The 25,665-nt window shown below is 40.4% G+C and overlaps 1 protein-coding gene across 2 annotated transcripts in view; it reads left to right on the top strand.

Annotated features, from left to right (window-relative positions):
- The window catches only part of NCKAP5 (NCK associated protein 5), a 969,262-nt gene that overhangs the window by 314,471 nt on the left and 629,126 nt on the right, over positions 1-25,665 (top strand). The window contains exon 1 of one of the 2 annotated variants that reach the window (XM_053597956.1): positions 5,154-5,533. The exons of the other annotated variant lie outside the window; for it this stretch is intronic. The gene's annotated coding sequence lies outside the window, so the exon portion shown is untranslated. Of the gene's footprint in view, positions 1-5,153; positions 5,534-25,665 lie in introns of those variants that run through there. 2 annotated transcript variants of the gene reach the window in all.

Here is a 25,665-nt window from a genome sequence, read left to right as displayed (position 1 = left end):
TTTATTGATAAATAGTATTTCCTGGTATGGATGGATCTACTACAGGTTGTTTATTTGTTTATAAGTTGATGAAAACTTGGTTGTTTCTAGTTTGGGGCTATTATGAATTAATAATAAATTGATAAATATTATGAATTCCATGTTTACTATGGAATACTATTCCACCATAAAAAGATGGAGACTTTCACATCTTTTGTATTAACCTGGATGGCGATGAAACACTTTCTTCTTAGTAAAGTATCACAAGAATGGAAAAGCAAGAATCCAATGTACTCAATACTAATATGAAGCCAGTTGATGATGTAACACATGCCTACACAAGAGAAAAACTCAATTCAAGCTGGGGCAACTGGGGAGGGAGGGATTGGTTTGCTCCCACTTAAATGGGCACAATGTAAGGCTACATACATGGCACATCTCCTGGGTGGGAGCTACAACTAGAATAGGGATTCTACCTAACAAATGCAAACCCTGTAACCTAATTGTACCCTCACATTAATCTGAAATTTAAAAAAAGAGAAAAAAGGAATAAAGCTGCTATTAATATTTATGTGAAAGTATTTGAGTCAACATGTTTTCACTTCTTTTGGGTAAATACATAGAAATGGGATTCCTGGGTTACCAGGTGTTTGTCTAACTTCAAAGAAACTACTGATTGGTTTTCCAAATTTGCTGTGCCATTCTGTATTTTCACCTACAAAGTATGAGAATTTCGGTTGCTCTATATCCCTGCCAACATTTCATATTGTTAACCTTTTAAGTTTTTTCAAATATAGTGTTGTGAGTAAATTTCATTGTGATTTTACTTTGTATTTATCCAGGGACTAATGCAGTTGAGCACCTTTTTGTGCACTTTTGCATTTTCTTTGGTAATGTGTTTAAATATTTTGCTTTGTTAAAATTAGATTGTTGTCATAAGTTGGAAGACTTCAGATTTTTTAAATTTCCATATGAATTATACCTTTGTTACTGATTTTAATTTTATTGAAGATGGTCTGAGAAAATGTTTTATAGACTTGATTGTGGGCTAAAAGTCACTCGTCTATTGGCAATCTTTAATAAAAAGGAAACATATAATGCTTTTTAGGTCCATTTTTTTCTTAGAAATCTTGTTCTATACATCAGTATTTCTTGAATTTAAGAAGAGGAGATCCCTGCAACAGCACCCATGAAATACTTTGCAGCACAAGGCATTTAATCTCTTTCTTGGTTCAGTGCACATGGGATACCTGTCATGTGCCTGATCCTCAGCAACGTGCCAGGACACCATGAAGGATGAGCTATAAACAGACAGTAGACAAATGAGTAGGCCTGATAAATTCTTGCATAGTTTTCCTATATGCTTTTTTGAGTGTTCTGTAGAGACAACTGTATCAGAGTATGAATAGCAGGATCACTCTCTCCTTGAAAACTGTCTTTACTAGGTTCCTGGAGGGGCACCACTATCATGGTCTAATATTTCACTCATCGATTGCCTCTCTGGTTGGTCTCCTTAGCTGGTTCGTTTTCATCTCCTTGTCTGTTTAAAATTGGAGTGCCGGCTCAGCACCCGTACCACAGTGGTTATGGTGCTGGCAACATACACCGAGGCTGGCGGGTTCAAATCCAGCCCAGGCCAGCTAAACAACAATGACAACTGCAACAACAACACCAACAACAAAATAGCCAGGCATTGTGGCAGGTGCCTATAGTCCCAGCTACTAGCTTAGGCCCAAGAGTTTGAGGTTGCTGTGAGCTGTGATGCCATGGCACTCTACTAAAGGGTGACATAGTGAGACTCTGTCTCGAAAAAATAAAATAAAGTTGGAGTGCTGCAGCATTCAATCCGCAGCAACCTCCCCTAACATCACTCATAGCTCTGATGCCGCACTGATCTGGTGTACTTAATTTAACCACCTACTGTCTGTACAACTCCCAAACTTCCATTTCCATCTGTAATTTGTACACTGAACACTATATTTGAATATTTATTTGATTGTCTATTCAATATCTCATTTAGTCCCAGCAACACAAACATTTGTATGATACTTATCAACAGCTGGGAACTACATATAAATTAATTACTTTAAAATACTTATGAGGCATCCGAATCTTAACAAATCCAAAATCGAATTCTGATTTTTCCACCAATATTTGCTCCATCCATACTTGCTCATTTCAGTTAACAGCAACTCCATCCTTCTAGTTATAAGGCCAGATTTGCTTAGAGTATTCTTTTCTTTCAAGAATACTTGAAAGAAAGTATTCTTTTTTTCAAACCACCCATTCTGAACAAGTAATACTGTTGGCTCTAAATTCAGAACAATTCTATATTGCTACCAGTTCTCATTATCTTTCTTGCTATGGCCTGTCCAAATCATCAACTCTCAGGAGATACTTGCAGTATTCTAATAATAGCTTTGCTCTTAGAATTAATTATCAACATGGCAGTCAGAGTGATCCATTAAACAAAAGTCAGATGATCATGTCACTCCCTTTCTGTCAGCGTTCTCCCCTCTATAACTAACAGAGAAAACCTATGTCCTTAAATTGGTCTGTTAGGTCCCACCCAATAATATGTCTTTCAGTCCATCCACATCAGCCCTCTTCCCTTGGTATGTTCCATCTTGGTGGCCCTTAACATTCCTAGACCTTGCCAGGCATAATAATACCTAAGGGCCGCTTGTACCTACTCTTCCTACCTGTTGGGATGATCTTCCCAGACATATGCATGGTGCCTGTTCCCTAAGCTCCTTTCATCATTCACTTAGCATTTTCAGTGAGAGCTTCACCCGGCACTCTATTTAAACCGGCACACCACCCAGCCCACCCTCTTTATTTTTCTCCATCACACTGATTATCTTCTAAATATTTTGAGATTATAATTTACTTCTATATTCTATCCTAAAGACTACTTCTCCTCCAGAACTGGCTCCACAAGGTCAAACATTTTTGTCTGATTTTTACTCATATATTCCAGCACTGATATATAGTAATTTACTCAATTAGCAATTGATAAAACTGAACAGGCCATATTTCAAAGATAGAACCAAGGACAATGGAGGCTGGTGGTCAATTTAGGTCAACCTTCTTAATGCTACAACCCTTAAATACAGTTCCTCATGTTGTGGTGACCCCTAACCATAAAATTATTTTCGTTGCTAATTCATAACTGAAACTTTAGTAATTTTGCTACTGTTATGAATCATAATGTAAATATCTGATATGCAGGATGGTCTTAGGCCACGCCTGTGAAAGGGTCATTTGACCCCCAAAGGGGTTATGACCCACAGGTTGAGAACCACTGATTTAGGCTATCATTTAACCACAATTTAAAGGAAACCACCAACATGGGAAGATAACACAATTTATAAATTTCTTCTGGAGGCCTGACCCTCAATTCAATGCTACTCTTACTGGACAACACCAGTTTCCTGGACACTGTTAATTAGTCACGAGCATAATCCCTCATTCTGGTGGAGAGGACTCTTTGTGAACTATTTCTTGGCATTATGTTAATCAATCTTAACAAAATTATTTAATACTGATAAACATGAACATTGAAAAGTGCTAATTTTTTAAATTTTCATGAAAATATTTAAAATCTGGCCAGAAGTTGTCCTTGACATACTACTTACTGCGGAAAGTAACACTTGAACTCCCTTTTACCTCACCTATGGAGTCACTGTGATGTATTATCATTTTAATTCTGGCCTGTAAATCCAAACTTCAAACCATCAGTATTCATAGAGTGCCCACAGCTGCATAGTGCTGTTGTAAGCACCGCTGGGCTATAAAATAAGTGGAAGACACAGTCTCTGCCTAGATAAGTGGGTGCTTAATGTGGCTTGCACACATTTCTCAAGTACAGTATAAAGCAAAAGAATGATTTGAGCACTAATTTAAAACTCTATTCAATTTCACAGTAAAATATATTTATTTTTGCCTAGCTCTTATACGTATCTGAATAAATGGCTTAAAATTTTTCACTTTCCCACTGGTGATCTGTTTATACAACAAATTATTTCCCCAACAAATACTCTCATTCAAGATAATTGAACATTTCCCAGCTGGAGAAGAATGTACAAAATCAAGCATAATTCCATTGGTTGTGTTTTTTCATGCTGTAAGACTTATGTGTTTCTAGGATTGCTGTTATTTTTATTTTACTTGAAAAAACCCCAACTTTTGAGATAATCCTTGTGAGTCTATCACCACCTAAAATGTGTTATATGAAGTTACCTCAAAGCAGCATTTTGAAATAGTTCAAAGTTATATTTTGAAAGGAGCATCTCATTTCATCTGAATAAGCTATTTCACTTTGGAAAAACATTTTAGAAGTAATCTTCTAAAAAATGGCATTAAAGAAAACAGTATTTTCACCAGAAAAAAAGGGAAGAAAATTATGAGAATCTTTTAAACTCAAAGTAGGACAAAACTAAGTTCAGCATTTTCTTGCCCAAAGCAGATTTCCTTTTATCTCCCAAAAATGCCAACAGGAGGCAAAAGGCCAGGCTTCTTGGGCAATTACAGGCACCTTCTCCCTCCCTAAGCTTTATTCCCAAATGTACTTGGGAACCAACTTCTCACTCCAGACAAACGGCTGTTAGTTCCTGCTCTTACCTGCCAATTATAATACTTTGGCTATCTGTGGTAGGCTATGGGTCAGCCCCATGATGAAACTAAGGGACCTGTTTGTCATTTATTAGCAGAAATTGGTTCCACCCAGACAGAGCTGAAGTTTGGGGTGGGACTGGGGGCGCGGAGGGAGCCAGGGGCCTGCAGGAATGTTTTTTTTTTTTTTTCCTACTAGGAACTGGGAAATGAAAGCACTATTTCCCCTTCTGGATCTCAGCTTCCCCTTTCAGTTCCTCCGTGAGGGGCAGACAATAGACGCCTCCAGGCCCCTCTCCGGGCACCAGGTCCTCATCGTCCCCTCACCCCTCCTCCCGTCTCTCCCCGCCCCTCACCCTCCGGCTTCTCCAACTCCGGCTCCAGGCGGATATTTGTCAGAACCGTTCGGTTGAGACTGATTATGATTGCAGCAGATGGGCTGGATTTGACAGCGCGGATCCTAAGCAGCTTCTGATGGGGGGGCCCCGCGGAGGGGAGGAGGGGGAGGAGGAGAAAGTGGGGGGTGGGAATCTCTGGGCCTGAGCCTCCTCGTAGGAGCGCACGCCGAGCAGCCCGCCGGGCGCTCCGGGGCAGCTCTTCAACGTGCGCCTCCGGGAAGAAAGTGGCACAGCCCACCCGAGGGGCCTCCCTGAGTGCAAGTGAAACGTCCCGTGGCTGATAGGGCGCTGGGACACCTGGAGGCAGGCGCTAGGGGCACCGGCGGCGGAACACAACAAAGCAGAGGAGTGCGAGGTGCCCGAGCTGTGGGGCGCGCGTGGCCCGGGCTACCTCCGCGCTCTGGACATGGCAAGTTTGTCAACTCCAGGCTCTGCAGCCAGCTTCTGGCTGCCCCCGAAGTGACGGCACCGCAGGGTCTACCCCTGGGGGGCGGCGCCCACCCCGGCCCCGGCCCGCAGCAGAATGCTCCACCGCAGGCCAGGTAAGGAGACGCCGCCCGTCCCCCGCCCAGGCGCACCGCCACGCCGGCCACTCGGGCCGCAGCCTTTCTGCCCCTGGGCGGTCGCTTGACCCTGCGGGCTGTGTGCTTCCGCGCCCCCCTCCTCTGTCTCGTCAGTCCATCTCTGTACCCTGTCGCCGCCCTCCCTCGCGGTTGGCTTTCCTTTCCCCCTTACCGGATCTCAGCGGCAGGGGGAGAAGTTTGGGGAGGTCACGCGAGCTTAGGGGCTCTCTCTTCCTTGGAAGCCTCCTTCGAGACACCTGAGGCGGGATGGGGCTGGGAGCCGTGTGCGCGCGTCCTCCGCCCAGTTGCTTGTACGCAGCCCCGGCCCGAACGCGCAGCATGAGCGCCCGCGCCCTCCTTTCCACCTGTGGGGCCTTGCTTTTGTGCTGGAAATGCAAATGAAAACACGCACACGTGCAGACAGACTCCCACGTTGGCATCCTCCTGAGACTCTTACAGGGTGGGGGCGTGGAGGCGCTCCAGTGGACCGGGCGCGTCTGGAGATCGTGGCCACCCAAGCGCAGGGTCAGCACCTCTCCTGTTCTTGGATCCTGACTCCTGTGTCTAGGGACCGGTAGAGTTCTGCGTCTCCAAAGGGGCTAGGAGGCTACTAAGGGTGGCCTGGTATTGCTGTGTCACTGGGAACTCCCCTTCCACTCTCCCTGCAAAGTCAGTGGTGTGGGCCACTCTGGCCTGGCCGTCCCAGGGCGCGCTGCAACCACCTTGCACCACCAGCTTCATCCCCCCAACACGTGTTGCCCAGCCTGGGGCCTTTCACGCTGGCGGCCCCTCCTTAGCTGCCACCTCCTGCCCAGCTCACCAAGAGCGTGTGCCCTGTTGCTACTGGCAACTGCCTGTGCCTAAAGCTCAGCCCCACAAACTGGCTTAGTGCTGATTGATCGGCAGAAATAGGATATTTTCTGCAGCTGAACAGGGCGCTGGTGCAGGGCCTCCCTGCTGCTGAGTCCTAGACCTCCCTGGGTGTCTGTCGGGCCTGTCCTCCTTCCCTCTTCTAGACTACCGCTCCTACCCCTTTGGGAAAAGGGGCTGTCAGGATTTTTTCATCTCAGGTTAAGTACAGAGGCAGCAAGCCAGTCTTTGGTTCCCTGCTGAGTAACAGGCAGCCACCCCGGAATTTCTTTTCAGCCTTGAGGCTTCTGTTGAGTCCCATGAGTGAGGCTGCTGTTCTTAGCCCTTAACACCACCTGTTTTATTTTCATCCCCACCTCTTTGTATACCCCCTCCCTTGTATAGGTGCCTAAAACAGACCACCTCTCTAGTAACCATTAACTGTTCCTGCAAATGCTCACAAAAGTGTTTTCCAGAAATAATTTCATATTGTTACCTCTTCATTAGTCACTTGTCTTCCTGCTTCAGGCCTCTCCCTCCTAAGGCATGGAGTCGATCCTTTCCACCCTGAGACAGACAGTGCAGTTATCAAAACTCTGTTTAGAGGAGCTCTTTGCTGGGGTGACACTTGCCTATTTCATACTTTTCATTTTAACCCCCTCAAACTGCAGCATCCCTTTCCCTTTCTGGGGCGGCAGCCTCCTTCTCTAAGCCATCCTGGATTAGCACAGATTTTCTGGACTAATACAAATTCCAGTGCTGGTATGTACCCTTTCTTCTCCCTTAATACTGACTACAGAAGACCAGATTTCATTATCAAAGAAATCAGAAGAACTTTTTGTTTTGTAGCCTTTCTTCCCCCAGTACCCCAGTATTTTTGACAGAGTATTTTCATTATTTAAATTGACACGTTTAGCTTCTTTTTGCCTGTGGACATTACTTTGCAAAACCAAGTGATGTTTCTGAATGATTTATTTATTTCTCTAAACAAAACTTCCTTGAGGGGCTTCCATATGTTGGGTACTGATATAGGCCCTGGAGTGGGAAGAAAAAGACAAGACCCAAATGGATATCAGTGTTTTAAGGCCCACATTACAGCAGAATTGGGGCTGTTGCTATGGTGGGTAATGTTATAACAGCATACTACATTTGACTGGGACTTTACAGTTTACAAAAGGCTTTTACAGACATTATCTCCTTTAATCCCAGCAGCAGGAATTTTAAATAGCAAGGATTCCACCCAAAGACCCAGTAATGCTCACCAATCCTGTTTCACCAAAAAGAGAAGGAATCTTGCAAATCATCCCAACAGCTGATGGAGCTTTAAAACACAGAATAAACAATTCATAAGAAGCTTATGAAGCTTAGTTACTGGAATGTAACTTGGAGAAGATAACTGAAATGCATGTAACATGTACCAGGAAGGCATCCTGGGAAGAAAGTCCATCCCGTGACCTCAGTGGCTCTGTGAATTGGAGGTGGAGGCTGTCCAGTGCTCTGGACTATATTGCCTAATCCCAGGATCTAAAATGGGATGAAAATGTTAGCACAAAGTTGCCGAGAGACTAGCAAATTAAGCAAAATGAGTAGGCAATGATGTTACTTTCTTTAGCTACAAAGCATTCTTGAGATATCCACAAGTTTCTAGCATATATTTACTTGAGAAATGAAGTAATTTTCTGTACTTAGAGCCTAAAAAACAAGTTTGTGGGCCTTGTTTGAGCTGTAATGAAGACAAGGTTTTGATCATTTTTTATAATACTTGGAAAACCAAGCTATCTCATGTGGATAAGTGGCCATTTCTCTTTGTTTTATATAATTTATAGGGAGGATGTACAGAAGGCCTTTATGTAGATATGCATCTTTTCGAGGCTCCTTGGACATGGAGGGCAGCCCCTTTGACTTCTTAGTTGTGAATGTCATTCATGACTACCCTCCAAAAATGATTTTTATAATGCTCGCTGTTAGGTATAAATTTTGGCATTTCAGATATTTTAATCTTATGTATCGCTTTGAAAGTTTTATTCAAAGCAGGGGGCAGGGTATGACTAAGATGCGTAATAATCCAAGAAGGTAATCACAGGGCAAAGTCTGTTATGACGAAGGTTGGAGATACCCAGGGGAGATTTTTTTTGTTGTTTAATATTATGAGGTTTAGTGGCAACTTTTAAATGTGTAGAGCTTTTTAAAATTTGTTTACTTAAGCTTATTACTCTGTATTGGCATATAACATTTTAATTTAGAGCTGACCTATGTCTTAACGGTGATTATATGTTAGTGAAAAGCACATAATACAAACAATACTTGGGAAATTAGATTGGACAGAATTGAGCTGGTGAGCCCTCTTCTGACAGGGAACTTTTCAGCAGCTTCAGGTTTTCCAATGAAGTTGAAAGAGGTGGGGCTGGTGGCGGCTTAGGCCTATTCCTCAGATTTTACATTTCACAGGAGAGACTTGCTGGGGGATGAGCACTGCGCTGACAGCTAGTGTCACGTGGCCAAGGGTTGTCTGCCTTCCCTATTTCCCCTAATATTTTTATTCATTAATTAAGAGAATATTTGCATTTTCAGAGGACAAGCTTCCTTGCTTTTTATGTGGAACTCTGCCATTTCTGGCTGAAATCTTGTTCCTTTTAAATATCTGATAGTTTTGTCCCTTTGAGTACCTGCAGGTGTGCTTTAAGGAGGCATGCTGGGTGTAACAGCTTCTGCCTCAAGATCATTTCCTAGATATTATGTTCTTACATCCTTTCTCCTAGTAAACTCAATTTCTGTGTGTACCTTGGGCTCACACTGTAGGTGGCAATAGATCCAGTAAACAGTCCCTAGGAATTTTTTACTTATCTCAGAGAGCTTATCTGTTTCTTATTAGTTGGCGTTAACATAACCTACAAAGTTCCTTAAGGAGGATGTTGGTGCCTCATTTTGCAGATACTATAGCAGGTGGGAAAGGAGGGTTTAAAGCAACAGTTCTCAACCTGTGGGTCTCAACCCACAGGAACTGTATTAAAGGGTCGCGACATTAGGAAGGTTGAGAACCACTGGTTTAAAGGAAGAGAGAGAAGCTAATCATTTTATAGTGTGTTAGAAAGTAGAGCAGTGTTAAAACTAGAGCTCTAGGCCTCTGCGTGGGTGGAGGTGTCGCGAACTCATTGTTGGTAAGACAGATGTTATGTAGCAGGTGGTTCTGAAATCAACTTGGGAGTCATGTAGACCTGGGCTCAAAGGCTGATGCCATCATTTGCTGTTGATATGATTTGGAGCTAGGTTATTCTCTCTGATCTATTTCCTTACGTATGAAATAGAAAAACATGGGCATTTATAAAATGTTAAGGGTAAAATCTAACACATTAAGGGCTTTGGACAGCGCCTTACACATAAGAAAATCAACATATGTTAGAAGCTATGGTATTTTAATAGTTGCATATCATTTAGGATTGTATATAAGAGAGCCTTTTCCACATTAACCTTCTCCCTGTACCCCACAGAACAACCATTAATAGAGAAATTATAGTTTATAGCAATTACACCTACTTTCAGAAAGAGCCCGTGCCTTCCACAAATGTGGTGGAAAATGAGGCCTTTTATTGAAATGCAAACAGGTCAATGTGAGATAAACTGGTTTAGCTTATAAGATGAGCCTAGAAAGTTCCAGTTAACATGAAATTCATCAAATGCCTGAGAAGGAAACTGCTTGGTCTGGGGTGGATGGAAAGATTAAAAACAGTGCTGTCTGCTCAGTTTTTAAGTTGAAAGAGGGGAGGGGTTTATATGATAAGTTAATAATGAACGTCATCATAATAAATAACACTATCACTTGGAAAGCTCTGTTGTGTGTCAGACAATTGCTATAATTTTGTCCTTTTTTTTTTTTTTAAGGCAGCAGCATTGATATTTGTGAAATAGATATTTTCTCCATTATAGAGATAGGATAAGGTAAGCTTGGTTGTCATGCTGGCATTATTAAATAAAATACTGTGGGTTGCAAAGGAAAGAGTTATCTTACCAGATAAGCCTACTCCTGGTGTTCTTGCTGGCCCTTTGAGTAGTTTGGAAATCTTGAATGGAATTTCTTTAATAACTACCGTATCCAAGGTTGTGTTTGGGTTCAACAGTCTCTTGATCCCCCATACTCTGTTTACATCATTATAGATATGAGACAGAGGAAGAGAAAGTTGGGCTTTTTTAAACCAGTCACCAAGGAATTTATGTACCCCTTTCCTTTTCTTAGTTCTTTGTTCATTTTCATTGCAAATGCCTCCAGGGAAAACAATCTAACTCCCCTCCCTTGTAAGGCTCTTTGTTAGTCCAAGGACCACATTATCATCAGTAATTTTTCTGATTGATTTTTTTCTATTACATGAGATTTTAAACCATTAACATTTTTTTCTAACTTGATTCATATTAGATTCCACACACATACATGGGTTCACACGCCAAATGGTGAAGCTTTCTAAGTAAAGTGAGAGAAACTGTTCTATTAATACGTCAGCCAACTGGCGTTTTAGTCAAATTCAATATTCAATACACAGTTCACCTGATGCAAAGTTGGATCAACCTCACTTCTCCCTGGCTGTTCCTCTTTTGTTCTTCCTCTTTGTCACTTCTTTTTTTTTTTTTTACTTTTTCTTTTTTTAACCTAAACTTGTTAAAATTCTAATATTGTAGTGCAGTTCTCCCTACCTCCTCCCAAGTGACAGGTGTCCAAACTCAATCTGTCACTCTTGCTACCATTTTTTCCTACTGAGATTGTATAAAATGGACTTCCCAAAATTTTGGAGTGGTACACTTATTGTAGTAGTTTTAAATTGGCTTGAATTACCATAACATGAAAGAGGAATCACATAGGGATATTTAAATATTTGTTTTGCATAAAAATTTTAACCTTCAATAATATTTTAAAGGAGAACATATATTAACTCAGGAAGACACAGATGGATCTTTAAAGCCCATCCACTGTGTTCCAGTAATTACAGTACCAATTAAAGAAAGTATTTTTTGTGTGTGTGTGTTTTTTTCTATTTTTGGCCGGGGCTGGGTTTGAACCCGCCACCTCCGGCATATGGGACCGGCGCCCTACTCCTTGAGCCACAGGCGCCGCCCTAAAGAAAGTATTTTTATGCATCAGGAGATGGCCGTATTTCCTATCTAATTTTCATTCATTAGTTCATTCATTAGTTTACTGATGTGCCTGCCACGTGCCAGGTAATGTGTTAGACACAGAAGAGTGATTACCACCAGTGTCCCTTGTATGTTAAACATTTAGCAACAGCAAGTCTTTGTTAAAAAAAATAGAAGAAACACATAAATTTGACATTGCAGGACTCGTTCACTTACTGCTTTTGATAGCTTTTAGATATGACTTATTTTAGGCACAATATACTTTTAAAAATTTGTGGAAGCTCACACATGTAATTCCAGTGATTTGGGAGGCCGAGGTTGGTAGTGGTGGGTGGAGAATTGCTTAAACTCAGGAATTTGAAGCTTTGGTGCAGTGAGCTATGGTCACACCACTACATTCCAGCCTGGGTGATAGAGTGAAACCTTGTTTCTTTCTTTTAAAGAAACAAGACTAATAGACAGCCCCCACCACCACCCTGAAAAAAAGTTCTTTCATTTTACTAGAATTTTCAGAAGGTAGAAATCTTTGTTTCTCTGTTTCTCACTTTTTATCCTGGTTTTCCCTAAGACGTTTCCAGTTGTCTTTTGGGCTCAGTGCTCCATGCCTAGTAAGTGTTTAATAAATATTTGTTGACTAGAAGGCAGGAGAAAAGGATGGAAGCTTTGAAATTTATTGTATTAGGAATTAGCAAAATTATCTGGTTTGAGACATGGTCTTCCCTTTCTACATTGACATAATTGGAGAAACACACCTTATTTTCATTAAAAGATTCCATTTACATAACGGTACAAGATCTTAATCCTAGATTCCATGAATTTATAATAGTTATAAAATGTAATTAGTTATGTTAGTTATAAAATTTTAATTATAAAATACAGATGCCCCTAAGACACTAATTATTTACGTGGAGAAAGAGGACACAAACTTATATGATACCAAAAGATAGTTAATGTAGACCGTGATGAAATAGAAAATAGAAATCAGTGGAACAGGAGGCTGGAAGGTGAAGTGTTGGATGAGGCCAGTATGGCTGGGATAGGCCTCGTGGGGGAAGGAGAACATGAGCTGACCACAGTAGGACTTACACATGGGAGAGGGGAGGATCTGGTCAGCAGCTTGAGCTCAGGCAGGCATGAGGGCAACCCTGGAAGTTGGGGTGGGGACTGAAGGTGGAGAAGTAGCAGGGACAGGTTAATATAGGTCACATGCACAATAAGGAATTGGGACTTTAACCTCTGAGCTAGCAGTTCCCAAGAAATATCTTCTGGTTGTACTCGGTGTTGTAGGTGTGTTAGTCAAAAGAAGTCCCCGTGGTTGAGAAAGTGAGAAAAGCTGAGAAAAACTAAACTAAATTAAACTAAAATAAATTTCTTCTATAGGTATTCTCAGAGGCTCTAATATGCTAATCTATGTTGTTAATGTCTGAAAGTTTCTCAAAATAGTTTTGATCGCTGAATCCATTTTTAATGGAGCATCCTGGGAGGGTGTTTATCTGTGGAACATATTTTGGGAAATGTTGTTGGAAGCCTTTGATCAGAAGTCTGAGGTAATGTTAGATAGGTGATGTTAGGAACATAAGTATGAAAATGGCTCACAGGGTGGATGGGAGCAGGGAGCAGGGACATCTTAGTGACTTCTGCCTCTGTCCTGCAAAACATACTTGAAGGCCCTGCAGGTTGGGGTGGGGGCATGAGAACTAGAAGGAGGAATAGATGCCAGGAGCCCACTAGAGGATAGAACTCCCACTATGTTGTAAATGAACAGATGAAAAAGAGTTGCCAACATGGAAGAATCAAGAATGGCTCAGACTTTTGAGATTCTTTTGTAATAGGAGCCCTGTGTAGCAAACTCTCGACAGATTTCTGTGCTACTTCTACGTGGCAGGTAGAATAGCCAGGTACTCCACGTGTACTCCAAACCCAACAAAACTGGGCTCTTTGCAGGCATGTGCCTTTTTTGGCAGGTGCTTTACAGTCCAAACGTTTTCTCAATAAAATGTGCTTTAAACACAACCTAGCTGTCTTAAGCAATGTATTGGGAGTTAGTGATAATACCCACGCAGTGGCTCTGTGCAGGTCTTAGAGCTTCCTGCACTGGGACATGGGCTATCTATGAGGTCTGACAAGTTAAGTTGGTGAACTTGCCGCTGTGTGCTTCTGTTGGCAGCACTGTACAAACAGCTCAGTAAGGTTTCGTGACCTTGGTCCATGACTGTCTCACAGCTGTGCTCATGTCGATGTGTGGCAGTGTCTTGTATGTTTTTGTGCGCCTTCGTGAGAATGTCGGAGCTTCAGTTAGAGCAATGAATAAGCATTACATTTCTTGTTAATCTTGACAAGAGTGAAAGTGAAGCCAGGGTCATGTTAGTCCAAGTGTATGGGGGTAATGCCGTGAAGAAACTGGCAGTGTACAAACAGATTAAATGTTTTTCTGAGGGGAGAGAAAGCATCCCTGATGAAGAGAGGTCAGGGCAGTCAGTCACCAGCAGAACTGACCAACACATTGCAAAACTGCATTCCATTGTGTGTCAGAATTGTCAGTGAGAAGCAGACCGAGTAAATATAGATAGACAAATAAGAATTTCTTAACTGAAAATATTGGCCAACAACTCGTGGCTCTTACATGGCGACAGTGCACCAGCTCACACAGTGCTGTCTGGGAGGGAGTTTTAGCCAGTAAACAAATAACCATATTGGAACACCTTCCCTACCAACCTGATCTGGCCCCCAGTGAAATGTATTTTTTTTTTACCAGAAGATAAAGGAAATATTGAAAGGAAGACATTTTGATGACATGTAGGACACATCAAGGGTAAGATGACAACAGCTTTGGCCATTCCAGGGAAAGAGTTCCAACATTGCTTTGAAGGGTGGACTAGACACTGGTGTTGGTGCAAAGCTTCCTGAAGGGGGGGAGTACTTCGAAGCTGACCAGAGAGGTTTTGAGCCATGAGGCATGTAGCATTCTTCCTAGGATGAGTTTGAGAACTTATGCTAAGTGAACTCTTATGCTCAGTGAACTCTGAGCAAGTGTCTGCAAGAGAGAAAAGAGATCTGCACCCGACTGTTGAGAATCTGGCTCTTTGTCTGGGACAAGATACACTTTTGTCAGTTTTCCTCATCATGAGTAGCTTTATCAGAAAGGATAGTAGCAGAGAATAAGGGTCACACAGATGTAGCTGGCAGCTCTCTCGAGTTTACTCATGAGATGCAAAGATTTCCGCACAGGGTATTGGGTCCCATCATTTTTCTAGTCTCCAAGGACTGGCCTGAAACTGTTCACAATCGTCACATTCACCTTTATGTGCATGTAATTAAGCATCTGGCCTTTCAGCCATTCATGTATGATTACACAGAATAATATTTTTTCTTTTTCTGAGATTATTTTCTCTTTTTGAGAAATGAGCTTAATCTTTACAAAATAGACATAGGAATAAAGCAGCAGTATAAGGTGAAAATCTGTATAATTATTTATAAGTTATCATAACCTTAGTTTTCTTATGTATTTATTAATGTAAATGCATTTAGCTGCTTAATTAATAACTCATTTATTTTCTCTGTTTACTTCATTCCTATACCTTTTAGAATTCTGTTTACATGTTTGGGATCTTGCAAATGATACAAAATTGTTGTGGTCATTACTGTGAATATTTCTGAACACTTTTTTCTTTTGTTGTTTGCAGTTCACTGATGTGTTGAAATCTTGCTTTTTTTTCACTCTACTTATTCTCGATTATATTTCTTATTTGCACTTCATATGGCCTTCAGAACCCTGAGTTGTGTTTCCCTGTACTTTTGACCGATTTCTGCCCACTGGTGTCTTATTACTAAATTGTGCTACATAAACATACCACTGTCCTTGAGTATGTTGAGTGCCTCAGGCTGAAAAAGTTCATGTTGAAGCTTGAATTAATTATTTGATTGTCTACATTGTGTAAGTTTAGTGTGTAATTGCAAGATCTGTCCTTTCCTTTTTGTGAGCAGTGATGTTGTGTGCTCTATAGAGCTTATGGACTAATGTCTGTGAATGATTAGAGGGAACATTAACATTACCATGTGCCCAACCTATCTGTCTAGATCAGAGGTCGGGAAACTTTTCATCTTGGAAGTCTGCATTAATTTAGCCGTAATCAAGTAAGGCCACATTAAGACACTTCAATTAGGTGTTCTTAAAAATGTGCATTATTTTGTAAATATCCAATATGTACTTAATGCTTTCAAAAAAAGAAAACTATTTGTTAATTTTAGGGTTAACTAACCTTGTTCTATCTGCTTTTTGCTAGAAAGCATTTGAATATTGGTTGGCGCATGGACATCAGAGTTGCAGTTGATCCTCTAGATGGGTGTCAGTCATTTGTGACTTTGAGGGTGTCTTGATTTGGCTTAGGTAGGAGAATGTATATTTACAGCAATAAGTGGTTGAAAAGCAAGAAAGCATTTTTTCAGGTGTGTTGCCAAAAGCATGGGTATTTTGCATTTTTCCATATTTGAATTGGATCTGCCTTAGCATTAAAGAATGACTTTTAAATGTCATCTACTGAGACCTCCATCAGTTCCGTAGTTCTTTAAGCGCTTTAGTGATAACCAACTAGGTGCAGATGAAATGCAAGTTTGAGTGATGTCGTGATTCTCAAAGTCGGCGAACCTTTCATTTTATTCTACGATTAATAGGTTTATAACAGCTGTGTATTCTTTAAGTGATTTGCATATATCATCCTGTTCATCAGTGACCTTTGCATACTGGGGAAAATGTTCATCTGAAATTTCCTTTTGAAGAAGTAGTGTTTTGAAAAAAGATAGCTTTTTTCAAAATGCTTGGGTTTTCGGCCCCATTTTCATATGTAGACTTAATTTTACCTTGGAAAGAAAGATTCAAGTTGTTTGGATTTGACGTATCTCACAGAAATGCTACATTCCTATAGAAATCTTTCAATAATGCACATTGTTGGTTCTATTCTTCATAAAATTTAATAATCTATTTTCACAGAGAGAAAATTTTGACTAATGCCTGTCCTTGCGATAACCAATGCACTTTAGAATGATATGGTAAATCCATACTGAATATCTTATAGTTCAACGTTAGCACGTTATGTGAAAATGACAGTGCTGGGTTGCATTTGTAGGTATGTAGTTAACAATACTTGTTGCAAAGCGTCACTTAAAATAGCAGCTTTAGCACAGAGATTTTGCTGATGCAACTTACAATAAAAAGAAATGAGACCATCTAGATTTGGTAATGCTTTTTAAAAAAAATCCGTGCAATAAATCCTTCAAGTTTTCTTATCATGGAAGGTACACTGTACATATACTCACTAGATTTACCAGATTCAGTCCAATGTTGTATTTATCTTGAAAGTTGTTGAAGATAACTATTCAAATCCCTGTTCTGTTTGCAGAGTGCCCAAAGCCAGTAACCCTTCGTTGTTACCCCAGTGACGTATAAAACATGTGCTCAGTCAGTAGTATCAGTTGATTCATCCAAAGCAATTGGGTAATATATATTTTCTTTTTGAAGTATGGCATGAAGGTGTTAAGTTGAAGGCTAATTCATTCCGCTAATCAGTTATGGTTCCCTTTGAAAGAGGCTGTTGTTTGTACTTTGAAACATTATTAGAGTCTAAGTATTCTACGACTTGGACAGTGCATTCTTTCACAATTTCTGCATTACTGAATGGCTTTACTTTTCCCCCCCAAGTATACAGGCTACTTTATAAGTTGCTGTAGTCAACATTATTTCCATGTCTTATTACTACTTGAAAGAATTGTTTTTGCTTTTGCTTTTCATCTTTTTAATTTGTGCAGTATAACCTGTTGCACTTGTCCCTCTAATTTAAAATATTTGTGATCCTTATGAGCGTTATATGCTCATGAGCGTTGAATTTCTGTATTGTTGATATTTCAGCACCACAAACTGGGCATATCATCTTATCTTTAGCAGTAACAATATAATATTACAATTCCCAAACCGCATTAGAAAAATCTGTTTTCTTCCTTCTGTGTTCTCTTAGTCTTCTTTGACATAACAGGTTGAACAGTTTGTTGAGTGGTACAACTATTCACAAATTCCATTTCATACAAAAACACAGTGCACCAGTGTCAAACACTGATAACAGCCTGGTATGTTTGACCCCATAAACTCTCGCCAGCCAGCCTTCTGGGGTAGTGGTGCCAGTTAGGAGGGGCAAGTTAAAACTGAATCATGAGCCCCCTAAGCCTAGCAGCGGTCAATTTAGCCCTTAGGCCTTACTGGTGTTGTAATTGTGCTGGTCAATCTGGATTATTTCATGGAAACTTATTTTAGTTTTTGGTATTTTAAATACATTCATTTTAAAAAATTTATAAAAATACACAAGATGAACAAAGCACATTAATAAATATAAGAGGGTTTGATTCAGTTAAACATATGCATATATTCTGCATGAAGACTTTTATTAATGAACAAATTATGTGCAACTTATGAGTACGAACCTACAAGTAAGTCAGTAAGGAATATTTAAAGATTTAAAATGATATTCTTCCAAAGGCCCCAAGGCAGTATGTATCTAGTATATGAATGAAATGAATATTGGGGTTCCTATTTCAAAGTGGAAGGAACAATGGCTATACTAAAAGTAAATAAAGCAATCTGGCTTAATACAGGAGGTAAAAATTTTAAATAAACCAAGAATAAAGTTGGATATTTAAGCGAATCTATTTAATTCTGGAAATGTGACCTGTTTGGGGTTAAAGATAGGAATCTTTTGTGAATATAGTATGTAAAGTACATGTGTATGTGAGGGCCACATGTGGCTTTAAAACCGAAGGTGCCCCACCCGCTAGTGTAGATATTGTTACTGATTGGTTGGCCAGGATTAAATAAATGGTCTTTTGTTATTTTATGTGAGCCTGAGAGAGAAGGCACAGTTTAGGGAGGAGACACTTTCCTGAGTACTTTTATGTTAATAAATGGCCTGTCGTGCACCAGATTGAGACAGGACGTTTGGGTTTGTTTTAAACTGTAGAGTATGTTTTTCTTCCTTTAATTGTAGAGTGATAACCTATGAATGTGAGATAATGATATGTCTCTACTAGTTCACGAGGCCATATTCATTTTCTAATTAGATAGTTACAGGACACTCAATCTGTTTTATGTTTGTCTTTTTTTAACCACAAATTGAATACACTTGTAAGAATATTGACCCTGCCTTTTTACATGTGGATTTAAAAGGATTTTTCAGAGTTTCATAAATGTCATTTGATTAAAAATATAAACATGAATAATATGCTATTAATGTTTATAATACATAAAACAATCATAATAGCATTTTAGTAACATTGGAACAAAGACATACCAAATCAACCATAATCACTCCAGTGGTTGTTATTTTGGGGTCATAAGTTTTCCTAATGGGGTTGTTACTTCAGAAAATAATTTATCTTGCTGCCTACTCACAGTTTCTGTTTTTTATAATTAGATTCAGAAAAGTGGGTAAGGTTCCCATTTGTTCATTGAACATACGAGAAGTGTCACATAAATAAAAGCCTAAGCATGTATTTTACATATTATATTCACATAAGATTCGTATCTTTAACCCCCAAATAGGTCACACTTCCAGAATTAAATAGATTTGATCAAATATCCAACTTTATTCTTGGTTTATTTAAAAATTTTACCTCCTATATTAAGCCAGATTGCTTTATTTACTTTTAGTATAGCCATTGTTCCTTCCGCTTTGAAATAGGAACCTCAATATTTATTTCATTCATATACTAGATACATAATGCCTTGGGGCCTTTGGAAGAATATCATTTTAAATCTTTAAATATTCCTTACTGACTTACCTGTAGGTTCGTACTCATTAGTTAGCACATAATTTGTTCGTTAATAAAAGTCTTCACGCAGAATGTGTGCATACTTATAACTTTGGCATGAAATGTACAAAAGAAACTATGTAAACAAATAATGTTCTGAAATTTATAAAGAGTATATTGACAAATGCCTGAACAAAAAAAAAATGTTGTCATTATAAAAGTTTCTTAAGACATTTACTGATTAAAAAGTCATATTAAGCTAAAAAAGCTCCTTATTTTTAATTCTATAATTTAAGCTTTGTACACTTACCATCTTATTCGAATTCTATATGAGTATTTTACTTTCAGTGACAGAATGTTATATAAATTGGTGAGACGACCAGTGACACCATTTGGTTTCCAAAACAGAATAAAAGCTGGTATGAGGATTCTAAGGAGTGGCTTCCGAGGACTATTTTAATGCTCTTAGCTGGCACTACCCATCCAAGGGGTAGAGTTTCTCTTTATGAGACATCTTATGATTTATTTCATTTAACTGAGGTGCGATTATCCATTTTGTACTTCATTGTGTCCAGTCTCACTGGGACCCCTCTGTGCAGGTCAGAACTGTATTTGTATACACATTTCCTGAAACAATCACTAACACCTCCCTTCCTTTCACCCCAAGGAAACTAACATCAATTAGTGACTCAGCAGGATGGGGAAATGTAGCTATTCGCTAGAAACCAAAGGGTTTCTGCTTATCATGGTGTTGCCTCCACAAATATCAATAAAGAAGTGATGTATTAATTAGTTGTCTTTGAGTTCATTTTGTATTAAAAAATGGTATGTCCCAAAGCTCTGGAAAAAAACAAACAACAGTATTCATATGAACATTTATCCTGGAAGGAGGCACAAAAATGCAAATAGTTTCAAACTGAAAACTTCTGTAGTAAAGTTAAAGCTCGTGGAAGGAACAATGGCTATACTAAAAGTAGAATTCCTCATAGCACATTTCTATAGGACTATTTTCTTTCTTTATTTTTTCTTTTGGTTTGCAAAAGTCCTTTAATCAAATATTTTAGTTTGATCCCACAACAACTACAAAAATCTATGATATTTATTTTCTATAAAAGGGAACTTTTTTCATAGACAAATTGTTCAATTTCACACCGCTGATAATTAGGTCAGAAGTCAAATTCAAGTTCTAGACTACTAGTTGAAAGCTATTTTCACCATGGTGCATTGCTTTCATTTGTATCATTTGAAACAAATGTTTAATTATTTAACAGAAACGTTTTGTTGTTCAGCTCAGTTCTTTGGCACTTTATGAGAGAACAGTAATTATGGCAAAGATGTTGAGAAAATGGGTTTTTGTAGTCACAAAGGACCACAAAATCTGGGCTTCAAATCTCACCTTGGGTAACCTAACTTCCCCTAACTTAACAGCCTCCTTTAAATTGGTGTCCTAATGCCCATCTCAACCTGTTACAGGGAAGATTAAATTAGATGGTGTGCACGAAAGGTGAACTATATAGCAGAGTCAGATGATGATAGCTATCCTCTCCTTTTCCCTCATCGTTCTTGTTACTGTCATTTATTCCTGTATGACAAATAATCCCCAGACTTAGGGGCTAAGGCAGCTACCATTTGTACTGTCTCTCACAATTCTGTTAGTTGACTGCACTCATTTGGGGTTCTTCTGCTCCTCGTGATGGTGGCTGGGACTGTAGTCTTCTGAGCGCTCAGTTGGATCGCCCACATGTCTGGTGCTTCATTGAAGACTGGAAGTGGTTGGGTCTCTGTCTCTTTCCGTATCATCTTTGCACATGATCTCTCTGCCAGGAGTTCTTCCATAGTGGCTCAGGGGAAAAGTGAAAGCTTTGGGCTTAGTCCTGGAACTGGCAGTATGTCACCTCTCCCATGTGCTACAGGCTACAGCGAGCCCCAGGACCAGCCTGTTTCCCTTGTGGGTGGAGACGACACCAGGGCACGGGAGGTAAGGTCCCATGGTCACTGGGGCCATCTTTGGAGATCAACTGCTGTAGTCATCATCATCTAAAAGTTCTTAGGGAACATCTCCCAGGCTTTTTAGTGGAGCAATGAATGAGACCATACTAATATGAAAGGAGGATTTCTGCTTCTTTTCGTTACTCCTAAAGTTGATGGAAGGCAGATATCCTGGATAACTCTTCTTAAGAATATGCTAGAGTCCAGCTTTCTCTTACTCTGAGGACCGCATGATGGAGTTTCTGGTGGAACATGTCTGGCTTGGGTCCCTCAATGGTTTTATGATAATACTTCCTCATATTTGAATTTAAACTTATAAAGCACATTGAAATATATTTTCCCCTCATTGTAGGGGAATGTTTGGCCTAGATCCTCATTTTATACATAAAGAAACTGGCGCTAGGAGTTTAAATGACTTTTCTAATGACACATAGCTTGAAAAAAGCAGAACTAGAGTTCAACCTCAGAGCTGCTGCAGCTGGGAACTTACCTCCTCATCTTGGTTCCATTCTAGGCATAAATACAATGAAATGGGGATGAAGGGGCCTAATGAATGGAGGATATTGAAAGGAAGCATGGGGTATATTTCCTAATTCTGCCACTCTCTACCTTTGTGTGAAGTCTGCTGTTTAACTTCTCTCTTTATATCCTTCATTTGTTGTATTTGTGGGTATACTGTTTTCTTTCATGGAATAGGGCAGAATGATACTTGCCTTAAGCTCTTCATAGGCTTATCAGTGATAAATGAAGTAAAAATTATGTAGGCAGTTCAGCAGAGTGCAAGACATACACTGGGTGTTGGAGACATGTTAATTCTCTTTTCCTCTCTCCCTATAATTCTGAAGAAATCTGCTTTCTCAGGCCCAGAGCTGAACCTGGATTATGTTTTGAAACACATTGCACATTCTTGGTGCACTTCGCGTCATTACCAAGGAGTGGAAAAGTTGGGGATTGTTTTCTTGGTTGCCTAACAGGAACTCTGTTATGGTTCTTCACTTCAGAGAAAGCCAACCTGGGCAAAGTTGGCATCTTTGCCCTGAAACACAGGGCTTGTTATTCGATAGAGGGCCGGTGACATGTATGCCTGCAGCCAGCAGTCCTTATCTCCCCACCTGACACCCCATGTTATAAGTCCCTGTCGGCAGACCCACCCAGGCCTGCTACCTGCTGAAGGATGATGAAGGGCTATGGCTTGCTTTGGTAAACTACTGTTTCAGTAGATTGTCCTGGATGTCTGAATGAATTCCACCAGCAGCAAGTAGGTCACAAATTTAAATTTATAGGCATCATGCACCAAGATTTTAGAAGCTTGTGGACCTTAGTTTTGGCTGGCATTGAAGAGCAGCTTTCTCTATTTATACGTGGTGGGCAGCCTGACTCTGCCCTCAGAAACCTCTGGTCTGAAAAGGGGTGGCTAAGCTCATTCCCCTAGGGATGTAACACAATCTTAGTGTACCTTCTTTTGGCTGAATCAATGACAGGGTAGAAGAAATGTGTGGTTGGAATTTAAAAGTTGTTACAGTCAGCAGGGAGGCTCCATGTGGAGTCTTCCCTTGTGGGCTGATTTGACAGTTCTGTGGTGCGAGGGGGCCAAGCTTCAGGCAGTGGTGGTACAGTTGTGCGTTGTGATGTTGGTGGGAGGCTGCGCTTTTGTGTTGTTTGCTTGGCTGTGACTAGAAAGAAAGCCCTATGGTGGAAATGGAAGCTCCAGGCATCTTCCTTTTCTGCAACTGCTTCTGGGCATGGTTACATCAAAACTGACAGTCAGAACAGATGCATTTGTTTCTTTTTTAAAGACCTCTGGGCAAAGTGATTTTACAGCTTTTCTAAGTAACCTTTACTGCCAGGCACTCTCTTCTCTTTGCTAATAAACATCTCTCCCATCTGAAAACCAAGCTTCTGTTCTCTTGTTTAATCGGGAGATGTGGGGATTGAAATACCATCTGAAGAGTGATGCTTCTGTTATTGGAAGGACATTTTGAACTTGCTGCAACTACCCTTCTCCTACAGTATGTCATTCCAATTCTTAAAATAATTTTTTTTCTAAAGAAGTTTAAATAGTATTTTAGAGGGTTACTGCTGTAGCCAAACATGAGGAGACTTTCTCATAATTTCAGAGCCTAAGACCTTAATTTCAACAAAATGCTGTTGATTACTCCTGGGGTGGAAGTGTGCATTTGTATAATGTCTGGTCTTCATTGCTATTAAAAGGAATAAGCTTTTAAAAATAAATGTTAAGAGTTCATATTTCTTTATAGTCTGCACAATGATTTCATTTGCATTTTCTAAACTTCACATTCAAATAATGACTTATAGTGTAGCATACTTCTGCTTTAGATTAAAGTTTGATATAAGTGCCTTGAAGAATCAATAATAATTTTATATGCTTTTTTGGACATCCGCTGCATGCTGGATGCCCTGTTTCAGTGTTGTCATGACTCTTAAAACCCCTGTCCTGATGAGTTCAGAGCCATGTCACCCAACAAGGATCAGCAAATTCATGCAAGCCCTGGCCCTATTCCTTGGAGAGCTCAGTTCACTGCTGTTTTAGGGTCTGGGTCAAAAAACATGTTTGTTTTCCGTTCCACTGTTCTGTGACTAAAAGAACAGATGCAGGCATCCCTCAGTATCCTTTGGGGATCAGTTCAGTGATCTCCTGCAGATACCAAGATCCACAGATGCTTGAGTCGCTTATAATAAAATGCTGCAATATTTGCATATAACCTACTCTTATCTTCCCAAATATTTTAAATCACCTCTAGGTTATTTATAATACCCAAAACAATATAAATGCAATATACTCTATATCAAGCTAAAACTAAACTTTGTGTAAGAGAAAGGAAAGAAAACCTCAGAGGCTCACAGTCAGTGTTTTTCCCTTGTGTTCGGAAGTCCATCCCCATAAACTGTACTGACCTGCAAGTTCTGCCTGACTGAGCCCTGCCTTCTCCACTGGCTGCTTTCTTCATCCACCCTCTTTACGTCGGTTGAAAGAGCATTTACTGGTGGCCCGTCACCTTTCTCCAGGCTGTTGCCTTCATATCTTTGAGGTCTTAGCTTAACCTTCCTTCCTTCAACAGCTAGACCAGGGCCCTTCTCCCACTGCCCCCGGGAATACATTCTCTGGGGTATTATGTGCTTTCTCTGCAGATCTCATCAGATTGTAGTTATTGGTTCCAAGTCAGAATTTCTTCTCAGATTGTCAGCTTCAGAAATGTAGAGACTGTACTCAAGTTCACTGTTCAGTTATGTCATGGAGCTGATACGCAGGAGGTCCTTGAGAAACATCTACCATGGAGGAGCAAGGGAGGAAAGGAACAAGGGTGTCTAGAGTCCAGTCAGCCCAGTGACGGTGGCACCCAGAGCAGTCTGCCAGAGAGTGTATTTATTTCCTGTTACTGCTGTGACAATTTGCCACTAGCTTGGAAAAACACAAATGTATTATCTCACTGTTCTTTAAGTCAGAAGTTCTAAAATCAAGTTATTGGCAGGCCTGCTTCCGGAGGCTCTCAGGGCAGAATTTAGGCTTCCCTACCTTCTTCTGCTCCCATTGCTTCTAGCAGATACCAGTATTACTCTGACGGCTGCTGTTTCCATGGTCACATCTCTTTCCTTGTCCCTTTTATAAAAACTCTAATTAATTACATTGAGTTCACCCAGATCATCCAGGATAAAACCCTCATCTCAAGATCCTTAGCTTAATCATGCTTGTGAAGTCCCTTTTGCCATGTAAGGCTCTGAGGCTCCGGATGCAGGCATATTGGGTGTAGGGCATGGAGCTAAATGGGTATTTGAAGGTGCTGGGGAGTGTGACTCAGATTGTGGGCTGGGGAGGGGAATGACCAAAGGCACAGCCATAGTCCAGGACAAATGGATTTAGAGATATCTTCCTTGGCAGACATGGAGGAAGAGAAAAAAATGAGAAACCACGATTCTGAGAAACAGCCAGGGATTCTGCCAGTTTAAAACTGTTTTAAACTGAGTAAAGAGAAGATTATTTCTCTCAGGACAGAAAAGTTATACACTGGAACTTAGGAAGAAACAGACCTTCCTGAGGACCAGGTTGGGTCTGTTGACCTGGCGGAGGAATAAACTGGAGCACAGGAGGCTTAGGCACGTACCCTGGGCTGGATGAGTCCACTGTAAACCCCAAATTAGCCAATTGCATGCACAAGAGAGCTGTGAAGCCACAGAGTGGCTCAGCATTGTCTAGGCTCGGCCTTAGAATTTAGAATTCTCGGCCTGAGAATTCTAATCCTCAGAATTTGGATTAGAAACCTGTGCCCCTCACCCCAGTCCTGCCTTTTCCCCAGTGGACTAGAGTTTCTCCTCTGAAATTATCTCACACATTCTGTTCCCTA

Source organism: Nycticebus coucang, chromosome 7, assembly GCF_027406575.1.
Source record: "Nycticebus coucang isolate mNycCou1 chromosome 7, mNycCou1.pri, whole genome shotgun sequence".
NCBI lineage: Eukaryota > Metazoa > Chordata > Mammalia > Primates > Lorisidae > Nycticebus > Nycticebus coucang.
Note: the sequence above shows the minus strand (reverse complement) of the source record. Positions and strands in the feature narration are given on the sequence as shown.